Source organism: Diceros bicornis, chromosome 8, assembly GCF_020826845.1.
Source record: "Diceros bicornis minor isolate mBicDic1 chromosome 8, mDicBic1.mat.cur, whole genome shotgun sequence".
NCBI classification, from domain to species: Eukaryota; Metazoa; Chordata; class Mammalia; order Perissodactyla; family Rhinocerotidae; genus Diceros; species Diceros bicornis.
Window position 1 is genome coordinate 29,866,017 of NC_080747.1, and position 12,203 is coordinate 29,878,219.

The 12,203-nt window shown below is 37.4% G+C and overlaps 1 protein-coding gene across 1 annotated transcript in view; it reads left to right on the plus strand.

Moving 5' to 3' along the window:
- Window positions 1-2,776: 2,776 nt before the first annotated feature.
- Window positions 2,777-12,203, plus strand: part of DTHD1 (death domain containing 1) — an 81,278-nt gene continuing 71,851 nt past the window's right edge. Inside the window, exon 1 of the mRNA XM_058546862.1 lies at window positions 2,777-3,026. The gene's annotated coding sequence lies outside the window, so the exon portion shown is untranslated. The remainder of the gene's footprint in view (window positions 3,027-12,203) is intronic.

Below are 12,203 nucleotides of genomic sequence, written 5' to 3' on the forward strand. Positions count from 1 at the left end.
CAAAAATCAATTCAATCTGGCAGCCCCTAACCTGAAGTGGTTAGGAGTGCTCCCCCTATAGGAGCCAGGGGAAAGACTCAAACAGAGGAAGTGCAGAAGCAAAGAAAGGAAATTATTTGATTGGCTACAGTTTACAGCCTAGCTGGCTGTTTGTGATTGGTCGTCCTTAGTGTTTTGATTTCGTGACCATGAGGCATTTATAGGTTCAGATTTGGTTTGCTTACCTAGGCCACCACGGCATTAGAGCCACATCAATCTAATGGCCTCTGTGTTGAATGTCCAGTGTTAAGTTTAGGGATAAACTAATCCTCATTTCTTCAATTGCTTTAACCTCTATTCTATTACTGATAACCTGCTTCAATTAAGATTATCAGTAATATGCATATCTAAGTTAATAACTCTATTGTCCTAAAGAAAATTCTTTTCCAGGAATACAATTTAATGTTCAAATGCTTTCACTGGGTTCAATCTAAGAAACATGAAGAAATTTTGATTCTTTTTCAAAGTCTCTTTTGGAGACCTTCTTCATTATTTTAGTGTTCTTTACATAAAGAGCTATAGGTTAAAATCATATAGGATTCAGTACCAGAATGTTTTATTCCCTCTTTCATCTAAAAAAGAGAACAAAAGACTTCATCCTGCCATGGCCCTGATGGCCAGGAAGCTCAATGTTAAGTTCAATGCTTGAGAACAATCTTATCTCTTTTCTAGTTATTTTTTTCTCTTTTTGTCTGTATGATTTCTGGTCTTTTGGTTTTATTTGTAATGATCATACTGTTTATGAGTTTAAATACCCTAAAATACTTGGATTTTTTTGGAAGGGAGGGGAATAAGTAGGCTACAAAATTTTAAATAAATTATATATATCCACCCAAACCATGATTACAAATTACAGACCAAGTTTTAGAAAGAAATAATACTTAAAGAATTGTGAATAATTTAACAGTTCCAATTCAAGTGAATGTGTGAAGTTTACATCTTATAGCTTTCTTATTTAAAAGAACGAATCTTTCCCTTTCACCTGAGTCAGGTACTGGACCTGGGACGTGGAACTAATTGGCAGCAGATGCAGCTCTGTAGTAAAGCCTCATATACCGCAGCTAGTTCTTTGCTCTGTGTCCTCATTCATAAAATAAGGAGACGGGATGAGGTGGACTTAAGGGATCATTTCCGGCTCTGGTATTGCATGATTCCTTATAAGTTTAAGCTAATTGGAGTCAACATTTAAACATATAATTCTCATAAGAGAACGCATTCAGGAATGACAAAAACAGGCGGTATCGGCCAGAGAAAGTTTCCAAACTCGCATCTATTTACAAAGACACGCTCAGGAAATGGACTCAAATGAAGCATTTCCTTTCAATTACATTTGAATATTATATCACATAAATCACATAATGAGGCATTTGAAGTTCCAAGAACTCAAAATTCCATCCAGTGATCTGACATCATGAAAATGGATCCTTAACTGGTCAAAAGAACTAATTCCTTATGGGGAAAAAATGATACTAAAAATATCTACAATTTCTTAGTCATTATACTAGTTTTGTGAAACGATAATCAGTTTGAAAACACACTTTTTTGGTATATATCGTGTAAAACAGATACCATGCTTGACAACAGTGGAGAATAGTCTTAATAAATATTTGGAAATAGAGTGTTTTGTTTTGTTTCAAGCATAACTCTTAACAGTTACTTTATTCTAGCAGTCAAGATAAACAAAACAATCAGATCTGAAAGAATTTGCTGTTAACTTTGTTGTGAAATATCAGATAATCTTTACATGCTAAAACAGGTTGACAACTGCTCTTTTACCTGCCACACTAACATAAACTCCAAATAAAAATGTGTAATAAAGGCAGATTACATAGCATTAGAACTGCTAATCTACTGACACACGGTAGATACTTAGTAAACATTTCTAATGAATGAACATAATGGTAAGGTATCTTGCTCAATTTAGGGTTTAAAATTAAAGATATTAGTGCTCACCAAAATGGATGGATTTTATTTCTCTACAACATATGGAACACATTTTAGAATGTGTGTGTAAATACACATGTATATGTAGATACCACTGATCTTATGTTTCTTGCGTGATGCATAGTTGTTGGAGGTAGTTGCTATTGTTTTTTTCTAAAATATTGAAAATGAACTCTTTACTTGTGGGAATTCCCTTGAGTCTGAGCTTACCAAGTGCTATAAGCTCTATTTTATCTTGGTATTGAGGGTTTCCAAAGGATGTAGCGTTCAAAACCTCAAAGGAAGCCATATTTTATGTAGCAGATGCAGTCAGCCACAGCACGAAAACAGCACTTTGCTGAAGGCTTATGAGAGATCCAAATGCTTTGAATCTCAAAATTCAGCTGAAAGGGTCTAGAAGTAGTTACCTGACATTATGTACTGCCATTGATTTACTGTTTCTGTATCCCAGAAAATCATTTGAGAGTAAACACAGGGGAAAAAAGTCATATTGGCAATTAACACAGAGTAGTAGTTTCACTGACTAGGTGCCTTGAGAAACTCAAAGGTGGGTTGGAAGCAATTAACTGCTTTTCTAATTTGTTTCTTTTCCTTTTGTATGTTAAGGAGATGTAACCACCAGCCATCCTGAAATTGACCAAGCCTCGCCACAAGAGCTACACCCATGACCTTTGCCTTATTTTAATACAAAGATCTTTCCAGGAGGAGCTTAGGCCTCATTATGTGAAAGCATGTTCTCCAACTGAGCCTGTGCAAGCGAATACCTGCCTTTCTCTTTTGAATATTCATTCCCCAACTGAAATAAAAGTTCCTGCTTCACTTTGTTCGGGGACACCATGACTTTGGAAATGATTCCTCGTGGCCTCCTATTTGCTGCAAATACATTTTCCTTTGTGAGAGAACTTCCACTGGTGTAGCGTCTTATTTAACTCACAAGGAGATGAGCCCACTTGGTTCGGTAACAGCAGGAGAAATCCCAGGATCCCCTAGAGAAGAAGCAGGGGTGAGTAAAACTATTTCTTTCAACGCGGTACATATTGCAGGTAAGAAAAAACAAAACTAAACGATGCTTACATGTTCATTCAAACTCACATCCACAAAGTTTTCTCTGGGCCAACCAAATTCAATGATATACCAGCCTGAGAGATTCAAGGATTGAGCAAAAAAACGTCATCGTTAAAAATAAATTGGTATATAACCTAGAGGGCTCCTTTTTTTTTTTTTTGGTGAGCTCAAGATGTTGGCTGCTTCACAGTTCTTGTCCCCACGGAAACAGGATGTGCTTGGTATAACTTGATGATGAGTGAAATAACAGCCTTGTTGCTGCGGCTACATCCCTGGGGATGGCTTCACCGAGGAGTTCTCCTGACTGCTACACTCCTGGTCCATCTCTGTCTCTGCTGTTCTTTCTACAAGTTAGGGACTTTACCACAGGTTTGAAGTTGCATTTGAGGATGTCTAAAGTTATTTGTACTTAATATCTAACATTTACCGCTCCACTTGCCTGCCTGTGCTATTTGCTATTTCTTCCCTTTGCTTTCTTTGTCTATTCTCTAGCATTCATTCTTTTAAAACCCTGTTTAATATATGGTTAATTTGCTCTTTTGATGTAAATTTTTGGTTTCCTTTGATCCTTATCAAATGCAATGTTTCGTCACTCCTTCTAGAGTTTTAAAATCCACAAGGACAAGAATTGTTTCTTTTAAGCCACCTACAGGATTACGACAGAGCTTAGCACATAATAAACCCACAATATATATTGACTGGTGGGTAAATATCTCAATTCAGGGCTCCTGTCTCTGTAACATGTAGATGTACAGGTCAGTTGTCCTCACATTTATTCAGCAGTGATTTGTTGATAAACTGCTTGGCTTCTCTCCAGTGGATTATCCTTGATGATCTTGTTTTGCTGTTTGTGCTAGTCATGGCTCACCGGTGATCTTTGTCCCCAAGTGGGTTGCCTGTCTATTACTGGCCCAAATCTCACAGTAAACTCTAGGGAGAAGAGCACCACTATCACACTGAAATAGTTAACATGGTGTGGAAGCTGAAGCTGTATCCACACAGCAAACTTGCTCAAGAATTCACTTGCCTTATTATATTCTGCTTTTTTGTTTATTTTGTATCAAACAAAAGGGCACTGCCGCAGCTGCTGGATTAAGTAATGGCTCAAAATATCAGTCTTCAAGGTCATGCAAACACACTACTATTTTTTCCTTTGGACAAGGATAAGGATTTCAACTCCTGTAAAAATTCTCAAAACACCCCTATAAACTCATAAATAAGCCTCCCATGGATCACCTCTTCCTCTCAAAAAGCATACTGAAGATATTTTCTTGGTTTTTAAAATTCCTAGCATGTCCCCTACTATCTATTTTTGAAATGCTCCACTTTCTGACTTCTTAAGAATGTTGAGATTGTTTTCCAGGTATTAAGTATAGAACTTATTGCCGAAATGAGAGCAAATGAAGTACGATAAAATATTTGGGAGTATGATACTTTTAAAAAATTTAGAATTTCTTAATGGGAATATTTTGAATATGTTAAAAATGCATGTTAAGATCTTATAGTTTATCTTACAAGGTAAAGTCTGAAGGCTCTTTGCCCTTCCCGTTATTGAATTGGTAATTATCAATTCTTTGTAAATTGCTCCTTTTGGCTATTCTAAGCTATCAGTAAGTTTTAAAGATTTAATGAATAAAATGTAGTCTTTAAAGTACCCAAACAGAGGAGTCAGTTCCTCCCACGGATGAATACATTATTTCTCTTGTACATCTGAAATAAGAGAAGTCCTCTAGTATTGAACATACTGGCATATTTCTCCTGGTACCATCAGTCCCTCTTAGGATATAAATGAGACGCTGAGGGATTAACTCCTTCAAAACACAAGGAAGCCACTTCCCATACAGAGGCATTGACTTACTGTACTGTCCTGTGTAATCAAATGAATTCATACTGCATTTCAGTGAAATGCAGTTAAATTATTAATCCCTAAGCACCTAGTTTGTTTTCTGGGAACGATGTTAGACTTTAGAAAAATACAAACCAATTTAAGATTAAGGAGGGATTACAACCATGTATATGCAGCAAAAGGGAGTATGAGAGGAGTGGTGGGGAAGACAAACTGGACTGTACTTTTTAAACTAGAATTTTCTTACTCTCACCTCTACTTGGACAAAATGGCTTATGGCATCACTATCTACTAGGATTTTTGCTTTTAAAATAAAACTAATATTCTTAAGCAGTAACTATATATATATATATTAAAAGTGTGGATCCGATTTTAAGATCCGATTTTCAAATAGCTCTTTCAGTTCCTTTGTAGGTAGCAGCCAAGAGTTGAAAAACGACTCTCATCTTGTGTTAGATAATACCATAGAGAGTATTTCTAACTTCAGCTTTAGTTTCTGTCTACTGGCTAGACCTATTTTAAATTTCCTAACCTGTTTAATGAGCTCCAAAAATAAATGTATATTATAAAGATAACTGAAGCACACTCACTATTTACAGAGAAATGACACAGAGAGGGCATTTATGCAGTATGTGACCTAAATAACCCAAAGAAGATTTAATTCAATATGGGAACCTGGGATTACATTGGAGCTGTTATCTGGGTCTACTAGTAACTGTAACATCATCTTTAAAAGATGGCACAATCTTGGATTGTCTGTGTCGTAACAATGATTGAGTCCTTTGTGAAAATAGAGTTAATTCTTTCTTGTTCTCATTTTTATCACAAAGAGTTAAAAATAAAACTTAAATCAAATAAACTTCCCTTAAAATTTTATAGCCAATTCTGAATTAAGAAATGAACCAGTTAAAAATCATGCGTTTCTGACAGTGCTCAAAATAACAGGGAAAAAAAACTGTTCCCGATGATATCACTTCACTGTGCAGACCTAACACATAGGCTGAGAGGTACCTGGAAGTCATACCTTTTGTTCCAGTCATACCTTTTGTTATGACTGGAAAGGTAGTGCATAGAAGCTTCCATTTTACCATTACAGATTCATTCTTAAGAAATTCAAGGAATACTCACAGACCTGCCAAGACTCTCGTGCAAATGGGTTTTTCCAAGTGCTTTTTGGCAGGTGATTCAAGGCAACAAAAGAAGAACAACATGGAAGATGTGCTGAAAGGGAGAGGCAGATGGGAAACAGGGCCAGAAAGGAGACACCAAGGATGGTTTCATAATAAAAATGCTTGCTTAGGGCCAGCTATGCTGGCTGTGCCTCCCACTCGTTGCCACTCACCGAGATCTTAGGGTGCCCTGAACCTGGTGATGAGAGCAATGTGGAGGGGAAGTGATCCAAAAAAGAAAGATTGATAACCTTTTTTTTTCTGATATTGGAAATGGTTAATATGGCAGTGGAGGTAAAAATGTGTCAAGATAAAAACGGTCTAAGAGAGGAGAAAGTTGTGGTTCTAAGGACCTTAATATTTTCCATTTATAATGAATTTCATTCCTAAGTAACAAATACACTTGAGGATTCAGTGTATACAATCTTGTTCTCCTAGTAATGATGGACACTGGGGAGTCCTGAGGTGGTCTCAGCCCACTCAAATTTAGTAGGAAGAGTTCAATTATTTCTGAAAAGCAGCAAATTGGGAATCCTTCAGCATCCTTTCCTCACTTCAAAATAGAGTTTCCATGATGTTGAGGGTGTAGTTCATGTTAAAGAATTTTTTTCTTGCAAATTTATTCTTGCAGTGTGAGGAATAAGACTTCTGATGACAATTCAACTTTCAAAGAGAAGAGTCCCTGTATGATGTGTCCAGGAATAAGTCTCTAAGAGATGCCATAGAGTATAGGTAAAAGGGTTATTCTGTGGAGGTGAGATCTAGAATAACACAGTTGTATTCCACTGGATTTTGCTATGATTGTCCAGAGGAAAGGAGGAGAACTTTGAGGAATATGTAGTGTCAAAATGTATTAGACCCTTTCTTTTTCTCCATTTTAAAAAGCTCTCTGTCTTCTTTCATTTATTTCTTCTTAAAGTGACTTCTTCTTTCTCTTTACCAGAACTACACCTCAAATCTCTAATCATGCCCTGGTAGAAGTCAAGTGGTGAGGAAGCTATAGAAACATTCTAAATACTGGGATACCATAAAGTACACTGTAGCAATGCATCTGGCACACCCTCATTTGAAAATCTGCCTCATAAAATTTTGACAGAAAAGAAAACTGTCTAGTTTTCAATTCACATGAAAATTTACTTCATTGGTTTCATGTCACAGGCCCATGACTGTATAACGAGTCATAATCTTTACAAACACAATGACTCAACAGAGAAATGTTGCAAAGCTGTAATTTAAGCAAGTATTAATTTCAGAGGCCATTAATGCTATTAAAAAAGGAGCTTTTGCTAACCAAATAATGGATACCCTTAATTGCTTGTCAATTCTAATACAGTTACTGACACCCTGAACAAAGCATTTTCTTTACATAGTCACTGCAGAACTTACCAATCAGAACTTTCAACACTCAACTCCCAGGTATGAGAAAGCATCTCAAAATCAATAATTACTGTAATTGAATGGTAAAGATTCAAGAATTTACTTAAACACAAAAAAATGAGACTATCTCTGCAAATATGTCTGCTATAGTTTTTCAAATCTGGTGATTTAGTTTGAGTCAACTCCTTTACTTCTACTTCTCATCAACAGATAAAAATGACAAAAATGTAGGATGAGCTTCAAATCTATAAACTACTCCATCACCATTTTTGTTGTCATGTGTTTTTTTCTGGTGAGGAAGATTGGCCCTGAGCTAACATCCGTTGCCAAGCTTCCTCTTTTAGCTGAGGGAGACTAGCCCTGAGCTAACATCTGTGCCCATCTTCCTCTGTTTTGTATGTGGGATGCCACCACAGCAAGGCTTGATGAGCAGTGCGTAGGTCCACGCCCAGGATTTGAACCTGCAAACCCGGCTGCCGAAGCAGAGCACACAAACTTAACCACTATGCCACTGGGCTGGCCCCTGGTGGCACATTTTTTTTAGTGAGTTTTTCAGTTGTTTTAATTCAGATGAAAATCATTAACGGAGTTAGTTGCCTATGTGGCCCTTATTTGGAGCCCAATTTTTAAAACTTGTTTAAAAAGAAAAAGAAAGGCATTTGTGACTTTTATGAGACAATTGGAAATTTGAACTCTGCCCAAATATTTGATGATATTAAGGAATTTTTTAAATTACTTTTTAAGGAGAATAGTATGATTTTTTTTTTTTTTAACAATGTGTGGATCGTTTATTAGATTTCATCATTGTCTTAATCACCAAACATTTGTTGACCTCTCCTGTTATCTAGAGCTCTGTGCTCCAGATGAATTATTTGATATTGGGCCATTACCAGGTGGTAATTATTCCACCTCTGTTTGAAGATCATGCCCAGCCCATTTGATTGCTTTTAATTTAAGTTCTTTCCTGGACACTTGCCACTGAATTCCAAATGTTTTCAAATGATAAATTACTCTTTATAAAGTTAATAGAGTATGTGTTAGCTGTTCTTAAGTAACCCATTTGATGTGAATATGTTATCTTAATTTTAATATCATTGCTAAAGGATCTGTAGTGAATGCAACATTTGGCCTTAGTTCTTTTTTAATATGTGCATTTAGTTTATATCAAAGTAATACATGTATATAGTTTTTAAAGAATCAAATAGTATGACAACAAGTTTGAAGAAAAGCAATAGACGCTTCTTGCCCTGCTCGCAACCCAAGTACCAAGTATCTGTCAATGCCCTCCAGCCAAAGGCCATCAGGAACACACCTGTAACTGAACAAGTAGGGCTTATTACTTCTTTAGGTGAAGTATAACTCACACCATGGGGATTCATGGAGTGTCTCAATTAAAGGGTGTGAAAACGGATTTATTATAGGATTGGGCTTTGGTTTGCAGGTGAGGAAGAAATATTCCTCTACCCTTCTAGGTTCTTCTGGCTGATCTGAGAATTAAATAGACATGAGGCAGAATAACAGGAGAAAACCAAACAAATTTAATAACATGTATACATTCGAGAAACCCAGGCAAACTAACTCATCAAAATGGCTGAAGCCACCCCCTTAAATACCATCTTCAGCTAAAGACAAAGGAGGATGTTGGGGGTAGTGGTTTGGGACTTCAAAGGGGAGGAAGGCAATTCACATGGAGATGGAAAAGCAAGTGTTTGGTAAACAAATGTTTGCTATACCTTGCAAAGACAGTGAGATGGAGAGGACTTTGATCAAATGGACCTTGCTAGGTTCCTCCCAGTCTACCAGACCTAGTTCATATTATACTATAGCTATCTATGGTATTAGCTCCTTCCTGGAACAGGCCTTCTACTTAAATTCTTATAGGCAGTTAGGGGGAAAGTCAAAGTTTCTTCCTCAGTCTTTTGTTCTTAAAAATAATCAAGCCAGAGAGACACATTTTGGTAGCAAATTCTGCTCTCCTACAGGTTGTAGATATTTTGGGAAACTTTCCTGCTCTGGATTAGATGCTGTTTAAAAGTGGGGACAATTCTATGATTGGGTGTCTCAATAAATCATGTTTATAGGGAGGCAGACTAGAAAGATGTTAAAGCTACAGTGGTAAGAAGCAGCTCTCATTCATTAGCTAGAATAGGGAGATGTTTGGTATTTTGTGGCTTGGACAATGCTTTTGTCTTGTCTGTGTTTAGACATGGTTATAGGGTAGTCTTCATTTTGCCTTGATCAATCTTAGTCACAGAGTGGCCTTATCTGATATTGATGTTCTGTGAAATTCTTTATGTTCAACAGGAGAATACCAAGGCCTAGCTGTGAGTGTCAGGCTAGCCCGTAGCAACACCAAGGCCCAGCTGATAGAACTAGTTCCTAGAGGTCATGAGTTGTTTTTGTTTTTCCCACATCTTTCCTCAGAGGAAATCACATTCAATTTTTTAGCTGTTTCTTCTGGCGCTTACCTCCAGATTCCTAAATATTAGTTTCTCCTTATTTTTAAATATTTGATTTACTTTTAAATATTTGACTTCCTACTGTAGAAATAAGCCTTTTGCTCTCATATCCATCCTACTATACTCCTTCTCCAAATACATGCCTCCTGTACCCATCCTGGTAATGTAATTATGTCATCCGTTTTTGTTAAAGTAATTACAGATATTTTCTTTTTTTTTTTTTTTTGGTGAGGGAGATCAGCCTTGAGCTAACATCCGTGCTAATCCTCCTCTTTTTGCTGAGGAAGACCGGCTCTGAGCTAACATCTATTGCCAATCTTCCTCCTTTTTTTCTTCCCCAAAGCCCCAGTAGATAGTTGTATGTCATAGTTGCACATCCTTCTAGTTGCTGTATGTGGGACACAGCCTCAGCATGGCTGGTGAAGTGGTGTGTTGGTGCGCGCCGGGGATCCGAACCTGGGCTGCCAGTAGCAGAGCGTGCGCACTTAACCGCTAAGCCACGGGGCCGGCCCTAGATATTTTCATTATTATGGCTATGTAAATATTATTCACAGCAGGGCTATACAGTATACTATGACTCTATATCCTTTCCTTTAGAATTTAGTTTTATCGATTGTTTCTTTTTATTTCACTTGCTCAGTTATCAATAATTCTTCTCCAAAATTCTCTAATAGAATTGCAAAACTTCTCTTAAAATGGTTAAAACGTTAGTACTTCTTTAGTTCCATTTCCCCCACTTGCACACTGCCAATCTGGGACGCTCGGATGACTGCTGCTGTCTAGACTAGGAGCTCTCAAGGCCCATGGCATTACTGCCACCTGGGCCTTCATTCTAGGCATCTGATTTACCTCTCTCCTTTGCTGGATTTTCTATTTCCTGACTTTCTTGTATTACTCCATTGCTTTTGGCAGAGTATATCCCTTAGTAGCTTCCCAAGAAAAGGTACACAGGAGGCAAGTTTTGGGATATTTGCATACCTGAAAATGCCCTTTCTCTCCCTGCACACCTGAGTGATACTTTGGGGGAAACAGAATTCTAAATTAGAAGGAAGTTTACCTCAGAATATTGAAGTCACAGCTGTGTTATTTTCTAGGCGTTGGTGTTGCTGTTGAGAAGTCCAACGCCTTCTGATTTATATGTGACCTTTTTTCCTTCTTTGGACGCCATTAGGATCTTTGCCCTTGGTGTTTTGAATATTCATGGTGATATGACCAGTTATGATTTTTTTTTTCATTGTTCTGGGCCCTTTCAGTCTGGAATATCAAGCCCTTCCATTCTGAGAAATTTTCTTATATTATTTCTTTGATAATTTCTTTCCTTCTGTTTTCTCTCTCTAGGACACATATTAGTTGACCACCTGGGTTGAACCGTTAATATTCTTCACCTCCTTTTTTTCCTATTGTCTCTTTGTCTTTTTGGTTGACCTTCTTGGAGATTTTCTCAACTGCTTCCTCCTACCCGTATACCAGTTAAAAAAATTTCTATTATCATATTTTAATTTCTGCGAGGTCTTTCTCACTATCTGAATGCTCTCTTTTTTGGAAAAGTTTTCTTGTTTTGTGGGTGCATTATCTTCTCTTATCCCCAGACTCGAAGAATGTTAATTATAGATTCATTTGATAATTTCTTCTCTTCTCTGTGTTGACTCTATTTTTTTCAAGTCCTTTATTCATGTTTGCTTTAGTCTCTAGCATTATATTAGAGGTGTTTTCAAATGCCTGACCTCCTTGACTGTTATTCCATACTTAAAAGTGAGGGATTAGGGGCATTGTTTGGAAGCTTTATATGCATAGACAGGGCTTATGCCTGGGTGTTTCATTGTTGATGATCTGGCAGGGGCAGGGTAAGCTTTTGGGGGTGAGGAGTAGGGGAAGAGACACTAAAAGTTTCACCATCCATAGGTTTTTCTCTTGGGGCATTCAGTTACTCTAGAGAGAGAACCTCTAATCTTCTGCCTGAGAGGTTATGCTTGCTGGCCCATATTCTTGGAGCTGAGCAGAAGAATAGAGTGGGACTTCACTATTCAAAACTGTAGAATTTCACTTAACTCATTGTCAGAATGGCACCTCCTTCCAGTTCTCTGCTCAGCCCAGGCCTCCCACCTTCCTAATGCAGTTTTTTTCATAGAGAAAATCTCTAGCTTCTGATGGATGGGAGAGAGATGTGCCTGGTTATTTGGGGCAGAGGAGAGGAATCTGGGAATCTGCTTGCTCCCCAAACCAAATTTCAACAAAAACTTGTTTATGGCCCCAATTTCACTCTCATTTCAGAGGTACTAGATGTCTCTAATTCCTGGGGCCTTC